General features: G+C 57.3%; 1 protein-coding gene across 1 annotated transcript in view; it reads left to right on the plus strand.

Moving 5' to 3' along the window:
* CASZ1 (castor zinc finger 1) overlaps nt 1–25,746 on the plus strand; it is a 144,557-nt gene that overhangs the window by 62,716 nt on the left and 56,095 nt on the right. Inside the window, exon 3 of the mRNA XM_032301782.1 lies at nt 17,591–17,642. The gene's annotated coding sequence lies outside the window, so the exon portion shown is untranslated. The remainder of the gene's footprint in view (nt 1–17,590; nt 17,643–25,746) is intronic.

Here is a 25,746-nt window from a genome sequence, read left to right on the forward strand (position 1 = left end):
CCTAGCCCAGCCTGGCCTCCCCCAGGCCTGGAATCTGACTGGGTATTGTAACATAGTAGCTGAATGAACTCCAGTTTCAAAGGTTAATATCAAAATCTGGAGTGGATTACCTAAAAATTACTTACAACACCATTAAAATTCTGAACTCTTTTTGTTGTGGCTGTAAATTAATTTAAAATGTCAGGTTTTTTGAGAAATCCAATAAGAAATTGAGCCAACAGAGCAATCTGCAAACTGTCTGGCAAAGAGGAAAGTGTGTCTCTTCAATCGACAAGGAAAAATATGGAGCTTAACTGGAACCATATGGCTTAGTACTTGAGAGAAATCTGCTGAAGAGGGAGGGCGGGAGGGGGGAGGGCGGTGGGAGCTCAGCTGACAGCCACACACAGGCAGCGGGAGGCCAGAGGGGAGCACGGCCAGCGCAGCGGCTTTGGTGAAGCCGAGGGGCCTGGCAGGCACCTGGCACGCGGCCTACTTGGCTGCCCCCTGTCCAGGGTCACCAGGCTGCCCCAGGCAGCGACTTGGTCAGCCCGCTGTCTTAACACGTTCTCTCTGCGTCCATCCGGAGCTCCCTGGCCCACTCGGGAAGGCTACCCCACCTGCAGGGGCGCCCACGCCCCCTCCTTCCAGGGGACCGCGGGCATCCAGGGTCCCTGCCTGGGACAGCCACCTGTGTGTCTGAGAGAGCCTCCCCTCCTCAGCCCTCTGTGGGCTTCCTCCGGGCCAACATGTGGTCCCCATTACTCCTGAATTCCCCCAGATTTACAACACATTAAGTAATTTGTAGGTTATTTCAACTCCAATCTGCCAAAGTTGAGAAAATCAAAATGAAATTCAAACCACAAGGGAACTTCAAAGAAAGAGGAAGACGAGGAAGATGAGAACACTGGAGTGCAGTTCTCTCCCCCAGGTTCCCCTGGATCCTCGTACGGCGGCCTCTGGGGGGCCCCACCGCCCGTCTTCCTCTACTTCCCCCTCCTTGCCTGGGTACCCCCCTCTAGATAGGGCGGTGACCCCTGTTTCCCCTCTGAGTGTGGATGCGGAAGTCCAGGAGCGGGTTGGGGGCTTGTGTTAGCTGGTGTTTGGGGCCAAGGAGAACCCCCCCCACACACACACAGACCCACAACTGATAGCCCCAAGCTCCCCACTGCTGATTGGGTTATTCTGGAGCTCCAAAGCCTGTCTCTGCTTTTCCAGCCCATTTTGGGGGACTCTGCGCCCGCCCTCACCCAGCTCCCCGTGTGCCTGGGACAGCTGACAGCTGGTAGGTACCACCTGGCCCCTCCATTTAATAGCTCAGGTTACCTTATTTTGCTTTCTACCCTTTAAAACAGCCTTGTAAATAAGCAAACACTCGGTGCCAAGCACCTTCGGCACTTCGCCAGGCTGGTAAATATTTTAGTAGTGACTTGGTAACAGTTGTGTTCACTTTGATTTCCTCAGAAAGGTTCTTGGTGCTGGGGAGGGGGCCGCGGCTCTGGGAAATGATTTGCTGGTTATTTATAGTCCGGCTCTGACCATGTGGCCCTTGCTCTAACCCCGTGGATTGTGTGCTGGGGTATTTTTAACGTTAGTATGGCGTTGACGTTCTACCCTTTACAGCTAGATGGGGGGACGCTTCTACCTCTCTGAAAGTGACCCAGGGTGAAAGAGCTCCTAGGTCTCAGATTGAGAACAGATTCTAGACTCTTCCCTAGCAAGAACCTGAATGATCTGGGAGACCCTAGGAGACCCCAGGATTGGGGCTGACCCAGGCTGATGTGGTTTGGACTTGGTGAGAACCCCGAGGTCCTGGAGAAAGAGGGCTATGGGGAAGGAGCTACATGAAGCTGAGGCCGTGCTGAACGGGGTGGCCACCTGCGGCAGCTAGTGTAAAGCAGACTCGGGGAACAGCCACATTGCGGATGGAATTTAGGGGAAATGCAACCATCAGACAAGTTTCCTAGGCTTCTGGCTCTGGACCCATACCACTTGGGGAGAAAAAATGGGAGACGGGGCCGAGGAAGACAGAGGGCGGGAAGGTGCTTCCAAGTTGGTGCCCTGGGGTCCTGTCCTTCCCGGACAAGGGCACCTGTGAAGGGCAGGTCCTCTCTGCCCTGTGCCAGGAAGCTGGTCTAGCTTGACCCGGATCCAGTAATCATGCCTTCCATAGGTCAGGCTGCCGTGTCCAGCTGGGCGTGTGCTGCTCCCAGGCCGGGCACTGGGGGAAGGGTGAGGCAGTGGGCTGGGGGGCAGGCGTCTGACCTTAACACGATGCTCAGAGCCACGGCCGTGTACTCCTTTGTTTTATGGGAAGGTTTACTGGACAGATGGGTTGGTTTTAAAGGGATTCTAAGTCATGGCACCATGAGACCATATCGCTGTTCCCCACACCCCAGTGCCCCACTGGCTGTGCCTGGGAGCGCCTGTGGGGTGGACATATGCAAAGTCGGAACAAGGCCTGTCCTCTCTCACCGGACCGGACCAGTGGTGGAGAACAGACCAAGGGGAAAGCGGGCACTTCCGGCCGGGGGAGGGCGAGGCTCAGTGTTCTAGAAGACCCTTTCTTGGGTTCCCCACTGGCAGGTGGGGCGGTCCCGCCTGGGGCGTACGGGCAGAGCACTCTTAAGCTGACCAGCCCACCTGCTGCCACTCCCCAGCCGCCTGCCCTTCCCCCTTTGGCTCCTGGCGCCATGATGCGCGCCTCCCGTCTGCGCCCACGCACACCCCATTGGTGCTGAGCCGCCGTGGGCGCGAGTCAGGTGAGCGGCAGACGGAGTGGCAGACCCAGCTCACCTCCTTCCCCGCAGGACTGGTGCCAGGGCCGCGCTCTTCCCGGAAGGCTTCCAAGCTCCCCCGCACGGCATCCTGTTGAGCCTGTTCCTGGGGTGCGGGGGCAGGCCTTTTGGGGGGAGAGTGTCTGCCCTGAGCTGCCCTGGCGCCAGCTCTTCCTGGAGGCCCATGTCAGAGTCGCCGGAGGCAGGCAGCTGGGCCAGGGCAGGAGCGGGGGACGTTGGGGATGGGAGTCAACTGGGATGGAGCCACCTCCCTGTCGCCACCACTGCGGCCCAGGCCAGAGACAACTGCAGAGCCCTGGGCAGATGTGTGTCGGTGCCCACTAGGTGGCTGTGGCTTCAGTGGCCCTCAGGGGGACTTGACCTGCAGGAGGCCCACAGAGTCCCTTGCTGTGCCCTCAGCTGTGCCCAGCACTCAGCGGTGCTCAGGGACCCGCATCGCTCTTTGGCCTTGCCCACCCTGGCTCCCCAATCCCTGTTTTCAATGTCCTTGGGAACTCGGTGGGGTTCTAGGGAGGAGGCAGGAAGATAGTAGAGGCCTTCTGAGTGTCCAGAATGTTTGAGCCCAAATGGCAAGAGACCAGCCTTCCAAGCTCCTGAGCCACAAGGCAATGCCCTCTGGTCTTCCCTGGTCCACTGGCCCCTTGTGTGGGGAGAAGTGCGCCACACCTGGAACCCTCTTGTTCTTCACCTGGTATGTTGAGCAAAAAACTGTCTTTACCATTTCCGTTTGGCCTTTGGTAATAAGGATGCCCGTCACCACTCATTCCCTTCCCCATTCCTTCTAAAAGAAAAGGAAGCCCCATGTCCTCCTGAGGGGTCTAAGTGGCTCGGAGGTGCCTGGGCTGTGGCAGCTGACCCACCCCCTTCAGTGAGGTCACCAGGTGGAGGCTGACATGCAGATGTCTGCCTAGCTGGCATGTGTGCCCAGGCATTTCAGACATTTCCGTAGACTCCCTGTGTCATCTAAGGGAGGGCGCCATGCCTCAGTTTCCCCAGGTAGCTTCTCTCAACAAGTGTTGTGAGAAATATATCTGGAGAAGCAGGAGAAGAGAGTTGGGGTTGGGCATCTGCAGGACCCAAAGAAGCTCCCACTCCTTCCTCTAAAAGCTTCCTAGCAGGAGGGAGTAGAAAGCAACAAAGCACCTGGCCAGGAGTGGGGCAGAAAGGTGGCCTGCCTGAGGCCCGCCCCAGCCTATCAGACCCAGCAGACCCCAAGCCTCCTGCTCCCCGGTTTGCAGGCCAACACCTGAACGAAGTGCACATGGGAAGGGAGAACCACTGGCAAAGTCCTGTAGAAGGTTAGGGTCACCGGCCGCCCCATGGGACCAGAAGCAGGCAGCTGGCCCCAGACATAGGTCTGGTGGGGAGGGGCCACACAGACGGGCAGCCGCTCTGCCCTGCTTCTCCCGGATGCCTACGTGGATGAGTCCTGGTTTCGAGCTCCCTGAGAGCCAGGAATGGAGGAGATCCTATGAAAATGATGATATGTGACAATCAGTCACAGCAATTAGTGTTTTGGTTAACAGGCCTTTTTTGTTTTCTCTCACCCAGACAGAATGTCACAAATAAATCCTCTCCTGCATTTGCATATTAATTGGATCGGAGACGTCAAGCATCTTTCATTAAAGAAAATGATCTGCATATTTGGAGACATAAAATAGTTATTTTGATGGGTTTTTTTTCCTAAGATCAGGGGGTGGGGGAGGTAGGTGATGGGTGCAGTAGAAATTGAGGTAGAGTGAAGGCAAGCCAGCCCCTCTGTCTCAGTTAACCCTGTGCGGGCTGGAGTCCTGGGCCAAGCTTGGGCAGAAGATCATTAATATGTAAATCAATCCAGGAGCCCAGGGGCCCCAAGGCATCTCGGAGTGGCCCAGAAGCCCGACTTGGCCTCTGTGCAAAAGGGACCCCTATCAGAGATGTGGGCAAGGAGGTAGTGTGCCATCCTGACTATCGTCCCGGGTGCGTTTCCCAGGGGCAGGGAGTAGTGGGCAGAGGGCGTGGTTCAGTGCCCACCTGTGTCTTGGGGATCTTGGCTTGCTTTGCCCAGCTCTGTCCCCCCTACCACCTCGACCTCTGGGTCAGCTGCTCCTCTGGCCTCTTGCTTTCCTTTCCCATTGGCTTACCCATCTGTGCCTCCTTTCTGGCATGCTCTCTGACCTCGGGCTTCCCTGCGCCTGCCATCCTTCCTGTCCCCACATGGAAAGTTTTCTGGGGGCAGCAGAAGCAAAGTCATTATCACAAGCACTCACTCGAAATAACCCAGAAAGCTGCTGGGCCCATATTAGGGCATGAGTTCCCCAGGAAAGCTGAGTGAACGTAGAGTTTTTGATAGGCAAATGTGACTCCCAGAGAGTCAGCCTGGTCCCCCCCCCCACCTTCAACTCTAGGTCCTTGTGGGCTGGGCAGGCACCAGGGACAGCCTCCTCTAGACATTTCAGAGCTCCCCTGGACTCTTGGAGGAGCACAGCAGTGAGGCTGGTCAGCAATATCAGATTTGCTCCCCAGTCTCTCTGCCCTCACTGGGCCTAAAGCCACAATCCCTTGTGTTTAGGTGATGATGATGATGATGATGATGATGATGATGATGATGATGGTGACAATGACGACAAGGTTGATTGCCACTACTTTTTGCACCTAGGAAGTGTGCAGACACTTGGCTAAGCGTGGCACTCATTGTCTCTCCGAATCATCACTGCTACTATCAGCCCATGCATTTGATAGATAAGGAAACTTGACCTCAGAGGATAAGGTGCCCGTGGGTGCCATCAGGGTTCAGAACCGCGGCAACAGCCGCACTCTTCACACAAGCCTGTGGGACCTCTGGGCCGTGGGGACCAGTGGGGTCTGGATCCTGGTTTGACGGCAGCTGACTATAATTCCCACATATGAAATCAGAGGACGTGGGTTGAGACTCTGTCTCAGCACTGCTGCCTCCTCTCACCCCGCCGAGAGAGGCCGGCCCGTGTTCACAAGACTTGCAGGGGGCTGACTCCCGGGGGTTCTGTAGGCCCCTGAACCGGAGGGGTCTGTTCCAGGCCCACCTATGCTCCTGGTGTGCTGTTTTGCTTAGAACTATGAAGTGCCCACTTGCCCTGTTCCCACACCCTGCTGGTCCTTTGCCATGCAGGGCCCTGGGCTCTTGGGCTCCCTAGGGATTGGGCTGGCCCTGAGGACGTGGTCAGCTCCCTGGCTGAGCTGAGAAGCCACTCACCTGTGCAACTCCCCCCACCCCACCCGAAAAGCAGGCCAGCCTCTCCTTACACCCTGCGGTGGGCCCGAGCATCCAGTGGAAGGCTATTGGGTTGGTGTTGCCTGCCCCACAGTGCTGCTTCTAGGGAGCCCTTCTCCCAAGCACCCAGATTCTGAATGTTTGGTGTGTGCAGCCTTGGGCCATCACCTTGAACTTCAGGGTTCTTTCGTTTTCACAGTCTTCCTCTACTAACCATGGTGCTTGGGCAGAAACACTGCTCCTGGGTCTGGGAGGAAGGTACAGAGGTATGGTAGAAAGAACCAGGGCTTTTCATTCAAAATGAATCAGCCTGGACACTGGCCTGGCTGTTTTTTTGAGCTGTGTACCTTGGGCAGGATTTCTCCCCTTGCAAAGAGGGGGCAGTCATTCTTCCCAAGGAGTAATCTGGTTCATCTCTGTTGAGGGCCCAGACACGGGCCTGGGATAAGACGGACACCCCACACATGCCAGCTAAGGGGACAGGTGCTTGGGTCTACTGCCCACTCCTCAGGAGGTCGGGACTTTGGAATGGAAGCGATCATTTCCCAAAGGACCTGGCAGCTTTGCCCAGCTTGTTCCTTTTTCTCTCTGGCCATCAGCAACTTTGTCAGCATGTGTTTCCGGCAGGGCAGATGGGGGTATCTCGTGGCCCTCAAATTTGGGGTTCTTGGAGAAGGGGCATTGGGTGCCCTCCTTGAAGAGCCCGCGGACAGGCTAGGTGTTTTATGGAGTCTGGGGGAGTCCTGCAGCAGCGTATCTGTTAAATGCCAAGAAGCCAAGTTGGTTTAATATGATTGTAGCTGCTGCTTTGATAAATCAAAATAATTAAAAATAATAAATTTGATTCCTCAACCAACAGGCTGTGTGTGGGCGCAGGGCCTGGGCTGCCGAGCTAGGGCCAGGAGGTGGGAGGGGGCCGTGGGACACAGGAAGGCCTGTCTTTGTGGGGTCATAAACGAGGAGGTAGATGTGAGCCTGGCAAATCAGTTAGGGGAAGAGGGTCTTTCACTCCACAGAGCTGTTGGCCAGCCTGGGCTGGAGCCTCTGCTGGGGCCTGCCACTGGCTCTGTGGCCTTGGGCCAGCCTCGATTTCCTCGTCTGTCCCCCACCTCATGGGGCAGTGGGAGGAGTCGAGCCTGATGTGAACGCCGGTCGGCCCTACATTGAGTGGGGTCCAGTGGCCCCTCTTGGTCTTCCTTTCACACCACTTTGTCACTACCGTGGCCCGGGCACCCCCTTTTGGCAGTGCCATGGCCAGGGCACTCCACCTTGGTACTCCTGGGGCACCCCGTCTTGGGCAGCACCACGGCCGGGGCACCCCCTTTGGTACTGCTGTGGGCACAGTGACTGGACATGTTCATATCAACTGAGCAGCCTTGCTGGTCCGGCAGCTCATCAGGACCTCTTCCTCCAGCTGCCGGCTGTTGTCCTAACACAGGATTGTTCTGTTTATGAGGACGTCCCCTGTTGTAGGACGTTTCTATTGATAGCTTCCTTCTGCTTCCAGAGTTGGGGCAGGAAGTACATGCCACTCCCTGCAGACCCGGGTCCCTGGTCTGGGTGCCGGCCGCTCTGACATGGCTGGGAGGGTGGGAGTCGGAGGGGGCAACTGGCCCCTTGGCTTCCACCCTGCGCCCTCTCCCCGACCCCCCTCCACATCCTCAGAAGCTCTATTTGGTGTCTGATCCAGAACAGCCGGAGCAGCTGGAAATCTGAACTGAGTGGAGGGGGCAGGGGCCGGTGGGGCGGGAGGGACAGGGTGTCTGTCTCTTTAAATGCACTTTGTGTCAGTGTGATAAGGAATTTGATGGCTTTATCAGAAATACCAAAGCTTTATTTAGCAGGGTGAGGCTCACACCACTCAGCTCCACACAATCCGCTGATAAATTGCAAAAAAGAAAAAACCCAACATCTCACCAACACCCAGCACGGCGAGGGAGAGAAGGCCAGGCGGGCAGGAGGGCAGAGGAGCCAACTTGGACCTTTGGGGGGCTGTGGAGCTGCACGGGGTGGGAGGGCTGGTGGGAGCAGTGGGAATTGCAGGCGCTTTCTGGAAAGTGCTAACAGGCAGGTGTTCTTCCATTCTCCACCGGTGGCCTTTGTAGATGTTTCTGGTTTTTGGCAAAAGTGCAAGAAGTATCTTCATTCTTCCGGGGAAAGGGCTGGTGAAAGAGACCTTTCGTTCTCCTTGGCCACTTCTATCTGTTCCTCCTGTCCCTCTGCCATCCCAACCCACCTCAGTCTCTAGGTGAATCCTTCGAGCTGAGCTGGTGAAGGCAGAATGCAGGAGAGACCCTCAGGCATGGCAATTTGCAACTCTGGAAAGGGGGTCAAGTCTCTGCCCAGGTCACAGGAGGAAGCTGAAGGCGCTTTGGCAGGCCTCGCCTACTGCAACATTCCAGGACTTTCCAAGCTCTCTGCCAGTTGGGTGGCTCTGGGGGAGCCCCCTATCCTGGCCACTCGAGATTTCTGTACCTTCTGGAGGGGCAGCAGAAGGACAGAACGACATTTCCACTTCGGTCTCTTCCTCCTCAAGCCTTCTCTCTACACCCTGTATGTTTCTCCTTGCCCCTTTCTCTCGGGGAGCCCCTCCCTGAGCTGGCTTTCTGGCTCAAGGACTGCCCCTGTTCTCCCTTTGCCCTCAGCTCCATGTGCACCTTTCGGTGTGAGCAGACGGAATTTAAGTCGCAGTCCCCACGACACCTCTTTGTGTGTTCTCTGAAGGTTGGGCCTACTCCGACTCCTTCCAGAAACGGAGGCAGGTACCACCTCTCTGGGTCCAGATGAGAGCCACGTGGAGAGGAGTGAGTTGGGTGCTGTGTGTAGTAAAAAGGAGGCACCTCTGTTTCTGCAGCTTCCTGGGGACTGTCCTCCGCCCAGCTAGCACCGCTCCCTCGCTGCTGAGCCCCTCACCCCTTTCCAGCGGTGCCATGGCCTGGCAGAGCTAAGGGATCGGGGCGGTCACCACAGGCCCTGCCTATCCCCGGTCCATGGCTGCCGCAGCCCCTTTTCTCTACCCAGTGTCCCTCTCAGTGCCTCAAGGGGTTGGTTGAGGTGGGGACATCACTGCTCACATAGCTGTCCCCAAACATGGCTAAAGGGCCAAGGCTTCCGAGGGCCCTCCTAACTGGGTGGAGGCTGGCTGAGGCCAGAAGATCCTTCAGGAGCAGTTGTGGGGAACCCAAAGTCAGGCTGACCCAAGGCAAGGGGAGGCAGAGTTTGAGAACAGCTCTGCCCTAAGCACCCTTCACCTGGAGCAGAGGAGGGGCCGTGCCCGTGTGCTCTCTAGAGGCAGTTTCCCAGAGGTCACCTGGACAAGGTGAGGCCAGCCAGGCCGAGTGCCGCTTCAGATAGTGGAGCCCCAGGATTAGCCCACTGCCAGGAGAGGGGAAATGCTGGGCGGAGAAACAGGGGAGCTTGGAGGAGAGGGGGGAGCTGAGCTGGCCAGGGAAGGGCAGAGGGTGGAGGAAGCTGTGGAAAGGCCGCAGCAGAGAGACAGACAGGAGGAGTAAATGGAAGTGACAGGGTCAGGCCAGACCTTTGTCCTCCAGCCTGATTAGAGAGTCTGCCCTGGATTTCTGAAACTTTGGGATGTTGTCGGACAAACTGAAGCTTAATTCTGTCAGAGCGCTGGGGAGATTAGAATTGACATCCCGGGAGCACATTCCTGGCTGGGCAGAAATCCAACCCCCGCTGGGAAAAACCTGTGAAAGCATGGCCAGCCCAGGGGCGGTGGCGGGGGTGCCCATCAGGCCCAGTGGCCATCTCAGCCCTGTGGGCTGGAGCCAGGAGCCTTTGGGAGGCCGGGCTGTGTTGCCGGAAGCCTCGGACCCAGCGGACACAATGGAAGTGCAGCAGAGCCCCTTCTGGGTCTAAACCCTGGTTCTAGGCCTCTGCCTAGTGGTGCCACCTTGGGGAGAAAGCTTAATTAAGTTGGTTGAACCTCAGTTTCCGCATCTGTAAAATGGGACAAGTCTGCCTTCTGGAGCCACTGAATCTTCCTGTCCTTTGATGTTGAAGGCGTAGCCTTGGGAAGGCTGAGAGGAGGGGGTCAGTCTTCCCTGGCTGAGCTCCCCAGTGCTGGGCGGACCCGGGGAGTGCCGTTCCTGCAGGATGCTGCGGCATGCCAAGCCGAGGTGCCCACCCCTGCACCCAGGAGGGCTCTTCCAGCAGCCGGTCCCATCAGCCGTGAGCAGCCCGCAGTACCTCTGTGCCCTGTGTGTCTAAGAGCTCCCAGGAAACCCCCTCAAACCCAGTGAGCCCAAGCAAGTTGGCAGTATCCATCCCATCCAGAACAGTTCCTCTCAGACCAGGAGATGGGGTCGGAGGACCGGAGTGAGGGCAGAGCACCTTAGCCCCAAACCAGGCTGTTTGTGGAAGAACAGAGTACCCCTCCTCACTTCCCTTCCGATTCTAATGACTTCTAAATATTGGTAAATATTTTGGCTAATGCAGGCTCTCATGGCAGAGAGCAAAGCCGTCTGCAGTTCAGGACCTACAAATTATTTATTAAAGATCTGAGATGCGGCGCAATTATGTGGAAAGAACCCCCAAAATTAAATAAATAACTAACAAAATAAATAAATAACAGCCACACTGGCCGCTCGCAGGCTTGGGGAGCTGCATACATGATTGCCGTCTTGATGAACTCCCCCCGGATGTAATGAGCTGATTTTCTGCTGTTAATATTGCATCTGCTGATGAAGGATTCGTTAGGATAATGGAACGAAGCTAAAATATAAATGACTCCCTGTCAAGAAGCAGCTTTTGTTTGTTGATCTCCTGACAGTTCCCGGGCCAAGGCAGGGGTTTCCGGGCGCACACGCATTCAGGATGCGGGCAGGAGGGCGGGGAGAGGGCTCGGGGGGCTGCCCCCAGGGCCCGGCGCTCCCGGTGTCCCAGGCTTTCCCTGCCAGGTGGAACCCCATCCTTCGGTGGTGGGGGGGGGGGCCTTAGCCCTGTGGGTGGGGAAGTCCTTGATCCAGACCCTCCATCCCCGCCCAGAGGGCAGCGTGTCGTGTCGCACCAGGCATCTGAGCAGAAGCGGAAGTCATCGGGGGAGCCTGGCAGAGGCTGCTGGCCAGGGCCATGTGCATCGGGCTCCGCTCACCAGACGGGACGCTCGCGTGTTCGCGGGAACCGGAGCATCCGGGATACGGAATCCTGGGCTCTTAAGTGACGTAGGCTGCCGGGAGGCCCACCCCTGGAGCCACCTTCGCCTTTCCATATTGTCTTTTTTCCCCTCGGCGGTCATAAACCGAATCTCGCAGAGGCCTAGGAAGTCCCTGGGCAGGGGCGCCCGCCATTCTTGAGAATAAGGGACCGTCTGAGTTGTGACAATTGACCTTGTAACACCCAGGCTGAGCCGCCACCCAGGGGCCATCTTTCTCCTTTCTCAAGCTGCCAGAACTGCTTCTGCCGCCGTTTCTTTGGCTTTCTTCTTTTACCTCATTGAGGTAAAAGGGACATCCCCTAAAATTCACCTCGTCACTATTTTAAACCGTATGATTCAGTAGCATTAAGCACCTTCACGGTGTCGTGCAACCCTCACCAACATCCAGTTCCGGGAATTGGTCATCACCCCAGACAGAACCCCATGCCCGTTAGCGGCCACTCCCCAGTCCCCCTTCGCCCTACCCCTGCCAACCACCCACCTGCCCTCTGTCCCCATGGATTTGCCGGCTCTGGATATTCCACGTACTCACAATGGGACGATCCGAGCCCTCTGTGTCTGTCTTCTCTCCCTTAGCACGTTCTCGGGGCGCGGCCACACTGGGGTGTGTCTGAGGACCCCGTTCCTTTCTACGGCTGCCCGATATTCCGCAGCGTGGTTCGCCCCACCCCGTCCATCCCATCATCCGCTGGTGCACGTTTGGGCTGCTGTTTGCCTTTGGGCTCTTGTGAGGAGAGCATCTGTGAATGTCCGTGTCCAAGTTTACTTGGGTCCATGTTCCATTCTTTTGGGCTTATACCTGCATCTCCCCGCAGCTTCTTCCAGGCGGGGACCCTGAAAGGTACGAACAGGGAACGTAGCTTGAGCACTCCCCCCGTGTGGGACCAGAGTGCGGCGCGTTTTTTCAGCAAATCTTGGCCACAGCCGTGAGCACAGAAGGTCCGTGAGGACTGTCTTTGGTTTCCCACAGTTCTCTAGGCCTAGGACCGTATCCAGCCTGTGGTGCGTACTCAGGGGAGACTCAGGGAACCAACTGCCTTTGAGGTGGGCACTTCTGCTCCTACTTTTCATTAAAGGAGCTGAGGCCTGGAAAAGGTTAAGCAGGCTGGTCTGCCAGACCCCATGGTTATAAGTGACAGAAGCAAGATTGTAGTTCCTCCACCCTGACTCTGCTCTCGCTCCCATGTGCTGGATGTTTTTCCTTCCACATGCCTAGCACCGCACCCCATGCACACCATATGCACTCCCTGAATTTCTAAGACCACTACAGAGCAGGGGACAGAGAGATCTAGGGTCATTTCACTTGGCGGAGGGGCTGGGCGACGCCCAGAGCAGGTGTTGTCTTTCTGTGCATCTATGTGGCAGAATGTGACCGTCTTTCCAAGGAGGCACTGCCTTACCCTCATTGAGCTCTGAGCTGGCAAGGACTGGATTGGACATTGCCGAGCACTCTTCCCAGGAAACTTTCTTGCTGATGGTCTGGCCAGAATGACTCCTCGCCTTGACCTTCGAGGCTCTCAGATGGGGAAGCACGTGCAAACCCTGCTGCCGAGCTGGCTCCCTCTGAGTAGGGAGAGGATGTGCCCCACCAGAAAGACCTCAGGCAGTTCTGCCTTCAATGATCAGGCAGGGCCTCTGGGAAATGGAAAAGTGTCTTCCTCCCGTGGGGTCTCAGGAGGGGTAGGGAGGCTGGCTCCTCTCTGGAAGCCTGAGTATAAGGAAGGGGCCTCCCATCCCATCACGGGCTGATCACATCACAACCCAGCATTTCTGAGACAGAAAGAAGAGAAACGGCAAGCCAGGAATGGGGATTTTCAGGGCATCCTCCGGCAAAGGGACCAAGGCCTGGGCAGGGAACGTGTAAGGCGGAGAGGGTGAGCGAGAGGCCCTGGGGCTGGTGGGAGTCAGCTGAGTACTTCTGTGCTTTTCATTTATGTATTTATTAAACATATTTCCTGAGCCAAGACTTGACAGATCAAGGTGGGAAAACCCCTTTCTTGCCCCAAAACGACCGGACCCTCTCTCCCTGTTGACCCTGTACAGATTTTTCAGGATTCTGGCCAAATTCCAGCCCAGAGTGTTTGGAAACCAGTTCCCCACTCTCTCCACCCCCAGAACCCATCCAGAGACCTGCTCAGACTTCCTGGTGCTGGGGGGCCCACCTCCTGCCTGCCTTGGGGTGTTAGGTCCCTTTCCCTAAGAGGGGACAGACGCCTGCTGGATTGTGCCGAGCCCTTGGACCCCTCTTTGTCCTGCTAACCACTGTGTAAAAGTTTCAGGCTTCCTTTGACCTTTCCGTTTTGCTTGGTTACACTGCGGCTGTCCCACTGACCCACATCCCCTGGCCTGTTTGCGGGGGTAACTGCTCAGCCCCTGCCTGCCTGTGGCCTTTCTCTCCCTGGCAGAACTTTCCATTCTTTCTTTTCTCCCCTTCTATTCCTCCCTGCCTCTCTCTCTCTCTCTCCCTCTTTCACTCTTTTAACATGGTTTTCCTAAAAAGTTTTTTAATCAATCAAATTTGAGGCAGAAAATAGGTTTTGTCACGCCTGGTCCCGGGGTGGTGTGGCTCTCACTCAGGCTCCTGACAGCTCCTCAATGCAGGAAGGAGGCCAAACAGAATATTTCTCGGGGAAAGTGCCCGTTTCCATGACACTGCCCCTTGTCTGTGCTGCCCCCCTCCTCAAGCTGCCGGCTGACATGGCCTCAGCTCCTGTGAAAGGGCCGTGGAGAGGGTGTGTGTGAGGATGGGGGAGGGGGCAGGGGACGGCATGGGGGGGGGTAGATGGGGGCCGACAGCTGCCCCGAGCCGCCATGGCCTGAGAGGGTTGGGGAAGCAGGTAGGGGCGGCAGGGGCCGAGGAGCCTGGCCTGGGGCTGCATAATCAGCAGAGCCTCATACATATGGTGCTGGGGAGCTGTGGGGGAGACACTGCGAAGCCAAGTCCGGGATAGTCGGTGGCTCCAGCCAGAGGGGACTACAGCTGGGTGAGGCCTCCTCAGGTCCCGGCATGCTGGGCACGGCAGCTTCCTCACACTTCCCTCTGCCCTTCCCTCCTCTCCTTGCCTGTCCCTCCGCCTCCTCACCGGAGGCAGCCCCTCTCCATAGCTCTGGCCTCCATCCAGCCCGCCTTCCACCCCAGGACTCCTTGGGCCCGGAGGAGCCTCTAGTGTCCCCCCCCCCCGGGGCTACCGCCCCCGCCCCAGAGCTCCCCGCTGGCCCGCAGGGGTCTCCCCTCTCCTTCCCATTTCCCTCTTCCCCTTCCCCTCTCAGACGTCCACCTTCTCCCTCTCTTCCACTCTCCTCACTCGCTTTTATAATTAATGATTAGTTTTAATTGGTTTGCTTAGGCAGCCTGACAGCAAATTAACAGAAGCCAGCCCAGGGCTGCCAGGCTCGGGGAGAGACCACCGCACTCCTGCACTGGCCGGGCGAGGGCAGGCCAGGCGGAGCCAGGGGGCCCCGTGGGCCGGCCGGCCGGGCTCCAGAAGCACCGCGCTCACAGCCAGGGCTGGGCCGCACCGGGCGCGCAGTGGCCAATGGGAAGAAGGCAATGGACTCTTGGCACACGAGGCACATAACTGGCAACTTTCTCTGGGCACTTCTGTTCCTCTCCTCCTCCTCACACCCCTCTCGTGTTCTCATTCACAGATGGTGTCGTCCACATCTGCGGAATGAGGGCCAGGTATAAAGGGAGGCCAGGGGCCCTGCCTTCAGACTGGGGTGGGGCTGGCTTGAGTGGGCTCCCCCCCCGATCCTCACTCGGGCCACAGGCCAGTGGGGTTAGCGGCTTGACACCTCTGGGGCCAGGCTTCTGCTTTTTCACATGGACAGGAGGGATTCAGTCTTCCGGCTGTTGGTCTGGTTAACTCAGCTGCCTGCCTCCATCTGGAAGCTCCAGGACCTGGTTCTGTATCTGATTTCCCGGGCACCTCGACCCAGAACACAACCTTTCGGTCCTCAGTTTTCTGGTTGGAGTCCTTAAGAGAAAGACCATCGGATGGGTGGATGGGCCAGAGGGGCAGTGGCGGACAGCTGGCCAGAGGGGCAGTGGCGGACAGCTGGCCAGAGGGGCAGTGCGCGGACAGCTGGCAGAGAAGAGACGCATGGGCCATGATCCCTGAGCACGCGTTACTTTTCTTTCTCGGTCAAACCTAGAGCTTCCTGCTCTGCTCTGTGTTTTCGCACGCTGTGTCTTTTCCCTGGCCTTGCAGAAGCCCTTCCTGAGCCCCAGCGCTCTTCTGGTCCTCTGCGGGGCCCTGAGGGTGCCCGGCCACTAGCTCACACAGGCCAGACCAGACATCAGGGACAGTGGGGGTGCAGAGAGAGACAGGAGGAGATGCCTGGGAGCAAGGGGGTGTAGGGCGAGGAAGAAAACAGAGAAGTTGAACTTCTCAGGCTCTCCCTGGGGTTCCAAAACGCACCCAGCCGCCCCGCCGCTCCTGTCTGCCAGGCCACCTGCCCCGGGGCCCGTGAGAGGCGCCACCTCAGGTTGGGGCCCCACGGGCAGCATCCCTGCCCCTCCCCCTTCCTCCCCCCCCCCCCGACCCCCCCTTCCCGCCGGGCCAACTCCCGCAAAGTTTCCTGTGATTGTTGTGTGCGATCGGATCTGCAAGTTGCTCTCTAAGCTTCTTGTCACATTTTGACTTAATGAAGTGCAACTGCTGAGGGATTTGGGTTCAGAGCTCCGGCCTCCCTCGCTCCCTTGTTGTCAGAAAACAGGGGCGGTTGGGGACGGCAACACCGTGCTGCAAGTCGTTATCATTCCGGTCAGTCTGTTTAACACAAAATTAAACAAAGAACTAATTAGTGCCTCATGAATTAATAAATGCACAGTTGCAGGGGAGGATGGGAGGGGAGAAAAAGGTGGTGGAAGGGAGATACTGGAGTTACGGGGTTGGGGGGCTTTGGGGGTTCAAGGGAGGCTGGCCAGGGCACCCGGAGAGATCTCAGGCAGCAAGTGTGGGATGGACGCGCGGCCGGGTTCTGACAGCCAGGTCTGGCCAGAGTGTCTCAGCCGAGGCCCAGCTCTCCAGCCCCAGCCCTGCGGCCCCGCCCTGCTCGGCCTCTGTGTCCCCCAGCTCCCTTCTCTGGCCTCTTGCTCTTTCCACTCTCCTACCTCAGAGCCCCCCCTTCCTCTCTACTGCCCCCTATCTCAGTGGACCCCCGGCCTCTCACCCTCTGTGTCGGGTGGGCCTAGGAGGCCCCCCTGGGGGAGGGGGGCAGCCTTCCCAACAGCCCAGCACGCCCCAGAGCCCTGTGCCTGGCAGGGTGGGTTCTGCCTGGGTAGGCCCCTCTGCCCAGGCAGCCCAGCCAAGGCCGCGAAAGCTGGCAGAAGACCCAGCCCTCCTTAGGAGGACTTGTCAAGTACAATTAGCATTATCTGTCTAAATATGTCCTGGGAAAGAGAGGGCAGGCAGCAGGACTGGGTGGCATTCCGGGAGCCCTGTACAAGGTCACCTCACCTCTTGCAATCCCCCCAATCTGATTTGGGGATTACACAGCCTAAGGAAATTGGTGTTATTCCTCTTGCATCATTGATAAGCCACAAGTGAGGGAGTGGGGAGGAAAAAACGTAATAAACAGAAAAGTCTTCCCGAGTAGGGGTAGGGTTCTGAGGCCTCGGGGCAGGAGGGTGGAGGTGGGAGTCGGGGTGGGGACTAAGGGCTCCTTGGGTTTTTTATCCACATCAGGAGTCTGTCTTCCCAAACTCAACTCCAGGCAGGAGGGTCTGAGCCTGGCAAGCTGGGCTGAGTTATATGTTGGCTAAAGATCCTCTCCGTTGTTGGACCGTGTCCCTTTCCTTACATGGGCCCCTAACGTGGGCCCCCGGCGTGGGTGGGTTCGTCTCCTTGGTAGGACCTCAAGGTAGAAGGTACTGTCCTAGTCTGTTCCTGGGAGGTGAGGCTTCTTGGTGATGTGGCCCCTGGTCCATCTTTGCCCTCTGTCTCTCACTTACAGTAGTGAACAGCTTGCCATGTGGCGTTTTTATTCCCAGGGGCTGGGGAAGAGAGTGAAGGAATGGGTGCTGCTGTGCTCTGCCGTCCCAGGCCCCTCAGTTTAGCCACTGCACCCCGCTCCCCGGCCACCAACAGACTTCTGTCTCTGTCTCCGCAGACATGTGTGCAGTAGGGTGTGACTGTTCCCTCTTTGGTTAGGGGTGTGTCCTGAGGGCCCTATTTCCCCTGGCATCAGCTCCCACTGCTTTCTGAACTTTTTCAAATTTTGGTTGGAATATACTTAAATGATCCAAAATCCATTTTTGACCCCCTTTGCCAGTCCTGGAATATCAGCCCCTTGGCCCGTCGTGTCAGGGAGTCCTTGGGCACACAGCAGGATGGAGGGCACGCACTAGGCAGTTGCGGGCATCCTGCCTTGAAAGACTAACCGGCCTTTTTTTCTCTCCCTCCCCAGGATGAAGTGACGCCCCTACTGTCAAAGAGGAGCCTCTAGGACCCGCTGCGAGGTAAGGCCGAGACCCTCCCCCGATATGCTGTCCTGTCTCCTGCACCGGGGAGCTGGTGCTGGAGTCACTCAGGGCTGGGTCCCGTCCTGTGGAGCACCCAAGGGGGACTGGGAAGATGGAGACAGGATCGGAGCCACACTGCCCATTTGAACCTGGCCAGAAACAATAGCCCTGTAGGAACGTGTCAGATTGGCTTGTAGGCTGGAAATGGGCCAGGGGCTCCTGGCTAGTGGACTGTGGGCATGGAATGTGTTCGAGGTGGTGTGGGGCAGAGGCCTCCCTGGTGCCTGGGTTCGGTCACCCGTCGGTGCCAGCCCCGGTTCTGCACAGCGCCGTCTGCCCACTGTGGCAGCCTCTGCCGGCTACCTCTGGAAGCTCTGCTTCTAGCTCTTGGGGAGCCTCATGGACTTGAAAGCCCTAGAACTCCAGCCCTGCCTCTCTCCTTGAAGCTGCAGGTCCCCGGTGGCCTCCTCCCCTCTCCGTGAGTGGCTGGTAGGGAGGAAGCCGTAGATCCTGAGCCCAGATCTTGCTGCTGACCTGCCCTTCCCAGACCCGGGGGCTTCCCCCGTCTGGCTGGGCCTTCACAGGCTGTCTCAGTCCCTCCCCCCGCTCGCCAGTGGCTCGAGGAACCTCGGGGGCCACCGGGCCTCGGCCCCAGGCAGCGCGGTGTCAGAGGTGACCGGTGGAACGCCAGTGTTATGTAAATAGCGGGACCCGCCCGGCGGGCGAGCTGGCTGGCTGCAGCCATCCATCATCCTGGCTTGGCGGGGCGGGGGACAGACAGGGCACCGTGCGCCTGGCTCCAAACCTGTTTGTTTTCCCTTTGTCTCCCGCATTTCGGGCCTGGCTGTGACCGGCTCCGGGTTTTGTCCTGCTGGCCCCCTCCCCCGGGAGGATGGGGGGAAGGGAGGAGATTCGTGCGGCTCCCACCGCGGCATCCCTTTCGGACTTCAAAGGCTCCCCCAGCATTGTCTGTGCCTGCGGGCAGTGGCCCTGAAAACGTGATCAGAGGCGGCCGGTGTAGGGCAGGCCCGGCCCGCGCCCTGCGCTCTCGCTGGGGCCCGGAGATTCCTCCCTTTGCCGCCAGCTCCACCCTGGTTACAGCCGTACTCCCCGGGCCTCTCTCCTCGCCTTCCTCCCCCTGGCGTCCCCTCTGGCCAGCCTGGCCCTCCGCTGCCCACTCCCATCCCCTCTTTGCTGTAGCGTAATGCCTCTCTTGTGGTGTCGAGACTCCTAGAATGTAGAGAGCTCCAAGTCACCACCGCCTGCCCCTGCGTATCATCCATGAGGATCCGAAGCCAAGTGAAGGGCTTCTGGGCAGGCTGGGTGCCAGACCCGTTTCGGGGACATAGGGTTCCCCCTGTCAGCACCTGTTCTTTCTCTTCTTTTAATCTATCCTCTGCTGATCATGAGAGCCTGACTTCCACCTGAGGCCTCTGCCTAGCCCTTCCCTCCACTCTAGGCAAGGTCCAGATCGGATACTCCTGTCCCCAAGCAGCGGGACAGCATCCTGGATCTTGAAAATCAGCCCTAGGTGCTTCTATTCTCTGGAGGCCCACTGCCTATATTTGTAAATAAAGTTTTATTGGCACATAGCCACTCATTTGCATATGGGCGTGGCTGCAGCTTACTGTACGGTGGCAGAGCTGAGCAACTACAACAGAGAACGTTTGGCCCCCAAAGTGTAAATACTTTCTAAGCCTTTATGAAAAAAGATTGCTGTCTCTTGACCTCTGCTCTTTTCTTTTTTTTTAAACTGGCAAAATATACTTAAAGTGAAAATTACCACGTAACCATTTTTAAGTATAGCGTCTCCTGGCGTTAAGTCCATAGCATTGCCTGTCACCTGCCCTGTGCTCTTGTCTTCCATGGGATTGCTCCAAGGGGTTCCAGCAGTGGTGTGGGAGCCCATCCCGGGGGCTGCGGGCTACTTGGCAGACCTGGTCTGCTAGGGGCTGCCCTCCCTGTCTCTACCCTCCTCAGGGCCTTGTCCTCTGCTCAGTCCCACCCACCTACAAGTCCAGGTTGGCCTTTCCTTTAACAGCCACCATTTCCTGAGAGCTTGGCATCCTATTCCAGGAGCCCAGCGTAGTCTTCTGCCTTCACTAAGCTCTCACGTCCAGTTTCCTCTTCTGTAAAGTGAGCAGAATAGCTACTTTTTTTTTTTTTTTTAGATTTGTATATTTATTTGAGAGAGCGTGCCTGTGGTCGGGGGGAGGGGCAGAGGGAGAAGGAGAGGGAGAGAACCTCAGGCAGACTCCGCACTCAGCGCAGAGCCTGATGTGGGACTGGATCTCAGGACGCTAAGAGGATGGCCTGAACCGAAATCGAGACTCAGATGCTTAACCCACGGAGCCACCCAGACGCCCCCCAAAACAACTACTTTTGCAGACAAAATTAGGGGGATGAGTGAGTTCACGTGGCCAAAGGTGTTTGGCCTGGGCCTGACCGGTAGCAAGAGCTCACATTCCCTCCTTCCCCCGCAGCTTTTCACCTCCCAGAGCCCTCGCCATCCCCGGGCAGGTTCTCAGGGCTTCCCGACCCCTACCCAAGGACTTATGGGGCTGACTTCTTGGGGAAGATGAGTCTCCTCACTCCAGTGGGTGCCCTGGAAAGAAAAGCCCCGCGGGTGGCAGGCTGAGTGGCATTGGGGTTCCCAGGTCAGTGTGGGGTCCTCTGTGCCCTCCCCTGCGGGGTCCTCCGCTGCGGCAGGCTCTGGGAAACCACACACGTTTTCTGAGCACCTGACTTTCTCTCTGTAAAAGGGCGCCCCGCACCATGTTCTTTGCTTCCCAGGCTGTGGCAAGGAGGAACTAGGTACTCAGGGGAGAGCCGTGAAGGTTGTGTTCATGGGTGCTGCTGGGAGTGAAGCAGGCCAAGGGGAGAGTCTGCATTTGAACCTGGGCCCATTCTGGGGAAGGTGGCAACTAGGCCACAGCTCCACTTGAGAAGGCCCCCGAAGTTGTGTGGTGGGCCCTTGTTGCGTACAGGAACAGGGATCAAGGCTGCTCTGACACGTTACTGGTGCTGTGAGCTGATCTGGGAGCCTGGCTCCAAGCCCTGGGGGAGCCGCTGATGGAGAGGGGGCCGGGGGAGGGGGAGAGAAGGTGAAGCTGGGCGGCAGTCGGAGGTTTGAGGCCAGAGCTTGTCCACTGGCTGCCCACTCTAGCTGCTTCTGCCGCCGGCTCTCTTACTGCCGTCTTTTCTTGGGCTCCCGGCCTTTTGTCCTTCCCTTTCCCCCTGCCAGCATCCCGCTGGTTTCTCTCCCTCTTGGCCTTCCCACCACCCATACTGTCACCCCCAACTCCACAGCGCCCGCAAGCACGCGCTCTCTCTCTCTCTCTCTCTCTCCTTTTCATCTACTCCGAAGGCTTTACTTTACTTCCTTGTCACCCTAATTGATTGCATTAACCTTTCAGCGTATTGGATTCCTCGGCATCGTGCAGAGAGCCCTGCGCAATATGCTTATAATCTGAGCCATAATGGACAGTTTACAGTCAACAAGCTCCTTCTCCCTTCTCTGCCATTGGCCCCGTGACATCTCTCTTGCCCCGGCCACCATGGCCACTTCCCCCGTGGGCAGGGGTGGGGCGGCGGAATGAGGCTGGGTGGAAGCAGACACAGCCTGGTTCCCCCCACCCCCCAGGGGTCTCCCAGTACCTCCCCTCCTCCTGGCTCTGCCCTGCTGTCCCTCTCCTTCTCCTTGGAACCTCCCAGCCCAGGTCCTTCCCCAGGCCTCTGGTCTTGGAGAATCCTCTCGGCTTGGCTCTCCGCTCCTGGGACTCTGACTAATGAGTGGCTGATGGGACCCTCTTGGATTTGGGGAATAAGGGAATCGCCTGGTTCCACCAGAGGGTTTTCAGATCAAACTGGCGCTCCTTCGCTTGTCTCGGGGGCTTTGGGGAGAGATACTGGTGAGCACTTCGGGAGGCCGAGAGAGGGGATGCAGGCAGCGGAGCAGTAAGCCAGAGAGAAGCTTCTGCAAGGCAGGCAGAAGCCTCATGGAGGACCTGGCATGGGGGAGGCAGAGGAAAACGAAAGCTGGCTTCTCAGGTTAGTAAAAACGGGCTCCCTCATGGGTTCCCGGGCGGGCACCTCCTCATCCAGCAATCAGGCAAACGAGCCAGTCCATGCCAGCTGCCCGGTCCTGGGAGCTCAGTGAGCCCCGGCCTTGAAGGGTCCTGGCTGGGGCTCCCAGCCCTCAGACCCAAAGCCCGGTCAGCCGAATCTTCATTCACAATAGGATGGATGCTGGCTTGAATACATTAGTGTCAGGCCGGAGGAGCAGGACAGAAGCTCCCCTTAGCCCTGGTGCTACTTCCTCTCTCCCGCACTGTTTCCCCCCTACTCTCCGCCCCCACTCTCTGCCCATCATCTTCTTCTGAGCACCCCCTCCTGCTGTCACTCCATCACTCGGAAGGGCAGGCTTTGGCAACAGGGGGCCGGACTAGATCCTTCCCACCCTCTCCCAGGGATTTTGGGGGTGGGCAGAGGGCACAGCAGGGAGAAGCCAAGCAGCGAATTAAAGTTTGGTGATTGTCAGTGTCAGGAGAAGCTAAATAACCCTGTAACTAGTATGAAGGTGAATTCACGGTCTGCTGCACATGGAAAATATGAGTGCTCTGTGAGACGAGGAAAGTGAGCGGCAGAGTCTGCCTGCCACGGTGGGCAGCCTCCTCTCCAGGGACCTGGGCAGGGAGGCAGGAGGAGTGCCATGCCCTCTCCCATCCCTGCCAGGGAACAGCCCCCCGGGACCCCATCCACGCAGGGGCGGGTGGCTCAGCTTGCTCAACGACCTGCTGGACCAGTGCTGGGGACCCAGGTAGATGTCTGTTGGCACCCAGCCCAGGGCCCGGGATGCCAGCCCATCCGGCCAGGTCCGTGTTCATCTCTGCTCACCAGTCCTTTCTGAGTGCTTACTCTGTGCCAGGCTACATGCTGTGCCCTCTACCCCCACTCTGTGCAGTGCTATTGTTTTTCCCCCCCATTTCATTCCCACTTTGTTATAATCCACTTCTCTGAGCTGTAATTTACATGCCAAGTGTACAATTCAGTGGTTTTTTAGTATATTCCCAATATCGTGTGATCACCATCACTATCTAATTTTAGAATATTTCCATCACTCCAGAAAGAAACCCCATACTCATTAGCAGTCACTCCACATTCCTCCTTGACCCCCAGCCCGAGGCAGTCACTAATTATTCCCTTTGATGCTGAGAAAATGGAGGCTCAGAGAGGGTCAGTGATTTGGTCAAGGTGGCACAGCCAGGGAGTGAGGGAGCGGGAGTGTGAACCCAGGTAGTGGGTTCCTCCAGAGTCAGTGCTCCTTGAGGGACTGTCTGCCCATGTCCTGGCTGCCCCGGCCACCCCACCCCCTCTCCCCCGCCACACATTTCTAACAGCCCAGGCTCAGGCGTGTACAAGCACCATGCAAACACGTAGGCCCAGGCGGCAACACGCATCTCTCTCCCTAGGTACCCTTGCGAGCCCATACAGAAAAATCTCACACCCGGCAGAAGGACGGCCAACGTCCCCTCCTCTAGCACCTTCTCTTCCCCAGCCCAGGTCCTGGAAGGGAGGGTTGGCACAGGATCCAAGGGCAACAGGGGAGCTGGAGTGGCCAGTGAGACCTCGGTTGTTTCAGAGTTTTAAAAGGAGAAATCTCCACATCTCCTGTAGCTGATTGTTGTAACTAAAATCCAATGCCAACACAACATTCCAGAACAGGTCCCGCCCGGGTTGGGGCCACAGGCTGGGCCGTGTGGTGCCCACAGGGGAACTGGAGAAGCTCAGCTCCACATCACACTTACTCTCTTTCCGTCCAACTCTCGCCCTCTCCTTTGCTCCTGTCCTGTCCTCCCCCGGCCTCTTTCTTATTTACACCCCCGCTGTCCCACCCCCAAAGCTTCAAAAAGAATTTTTTTTTTTTTTTTTTTTTTTTTTTTTTTTTTTTTTGGTGGCCATACTCTTGACTTGCAAAATTTGGACATTAATCTGAAACTCATCCTGCCTCTGATAAGAGATGAATACAGGAGGAGACACAAAGGGAAAGGCAGACCAGAGAATGAGTCTGTTGGATTTGGTTTGGGGTTTTTTCCTCCTTTTCCTCTCTCCCTCCAAAGCGGAGGATCCGGCCTGGCCAGTTTGGATATTTATTAAGAAAAAGCCAAAGATAATTAACTTTTTTGTTTTTGTTTTGTTTGCGGGTGCCTCCCCTGCTGGCACTCCTGACTGCCTGGCAAATTAAAGCTTCTCCCTGCTCCCAGGGCGCTGGGCTGCTGGCAACTCGGCTGTTGGCTGCCCAGGAACCGCCCGGCCCCTCGGCTGCCGCCCGGCCCCTCGGCTGCCGCCCCAGCCACCCACCTCGGGGGTCAGACCTAGGGTCACTCTATGCCGCCACCGATGCCACGTCCCCAGGCTCTCCTGACTTCTAGAGCACCCTTTAGAGCTGGGTAAGTGGGGGAGAGAGAGGAGGGCTACTGTTGGGGTTATGGCCACCACTTCCCTAAAAGGAGAAGAGAGGGCTATCCCTGGGCTGGGGCATAAGCCCCTTGGCCAGCTCGCGGCTGTCCGCTTTCCAGAAGAGGGCGAGGAGAACAGAATGAGGTGCAGTGGAAGAGAGACCAGGCTGGGGCCAGGCCCACCCCCAGCTCTCCTAGGAGGCTGGTACACTGCCAGGACCTATGGGCCTTGGGTATTCTTCAGAGGAGACTCAGGGCCACGGAGCCATCCCGCCATCACTGTCCACCCTCAATACCGGCCTCATCCCACTCCCACCTCTGCCCCAGCCCAGGCTATCCGGGGGCCCCGCAACGTGGTGAGGGCACCCTGTGCTGCCTCTGGCCTGCCGCCCTAGAACATGCAGAGCCCCGAGGCCAAGCCCCAACCTGAGCCTGAGCCCTGTCCGTGGGCCAAGAAGGTGGCAGTTCTAGACTGTCTCTGTGGGGGGATAGAGTAGAGAGTATCTCGGGAGCCGGGACAGCCAGCAAGGAAGGCAGGTCCTCCCTAGGGGCCAGCCAAGCCAAAGCTTAGAGTTGGAGGTGTGGTTTGGCCCTCTGCTAAATGAATATGCCTCAGCCCCTCCCCGGGCAGAGACCTCTCCTCCATGCCCCTGGCTGCAACCCCAAGTGGGCAAGTAGACAGCAATATGAGGTCCCTCTGGGTGGGGAGCCTGCCTTGGAGCTGGGTACAGAAAGGAGGGCATTCTTTTTCAAGGATTTTGCTGGCCCTTTTTTTTTTCTCTGAAATATAAGGATGTGCAATTTTTTTGGTTTCAATTTAGCATTGGAGAATTTTATAATTTAGTAATTAAAATCTCTGATAGGCTTTAGAAATTGCGGCTAATTGAATTTAATGGGAAGATGATTTTCAATTTTATTTGATTACCGGGACCCCTGGCATCGGTATTTATGGGAAAAAAATGGGAAATGTGCTGTGTGGGCTAAGATGGCATAATTGAATTAGGGATAATCGGATTTCTCCGTCATGAATTTCACTATAATTTTCCTATAATTTTCCATTAGATATCTAGTTTACAAATATTCACAAAGAAATGAAGCTCTTTCGGAATGGAGATTGCTGGCTAACAGGATTACGGGGCCGAGCGCGCGGCTGTGCCAGCCCCTACATGGGCCATAATGCGATCCCTGTATCTGCCTTATACTTAGCCTAAGCCTGGCCTCGGCCCCTCACTCCGCCGCCCACTCCCCTGCTCCTCTCGGCCCTTTGCACCTTCTGCATCCCTGTGTGCCCCCTGCCCGGACACCCACCCATCCCTGGCCCATGGCCTCTTGCGGCCTGGCGGACCGTCCCGTGCCCGTGCCACAATGTTTCCTGCCCACACTTTGCTCACTCGACGCTCTCCCCGAACCCTCCCTCCGTCAGCCCGAGCAGTGCGCTCACACGCAAACACACGGACTCCATCGCAGGTGCGAACATGCTTGTTCACATGCACACACAGCCCTTTGGCCAAGGCTTCCGTGCCCTGGCCCAGTCGCCTCGGAGGGAACCAGTTTATTGGGATCCTGGGGTGGGGTGCAGGAACAAAAGGAGCTTTGTTCAAGTTTATGTGAAAGTTACAAATTCAGAATGAGAGCAGATAAAG

Source organism: Mustela erminea, chromosome 10 (assembly GCF_009829155.1).
Source record: "Mustela erminea isolate mMusErm1 chromosome 10, mMusErm1.Pri, whole genome shotgun sequence".
Lineage (NCBI taxonomy): Eukaryota > Metazoa > Chordata > Mammalia > Carnivora > Mustelidae > Mustela > Mustela erminea.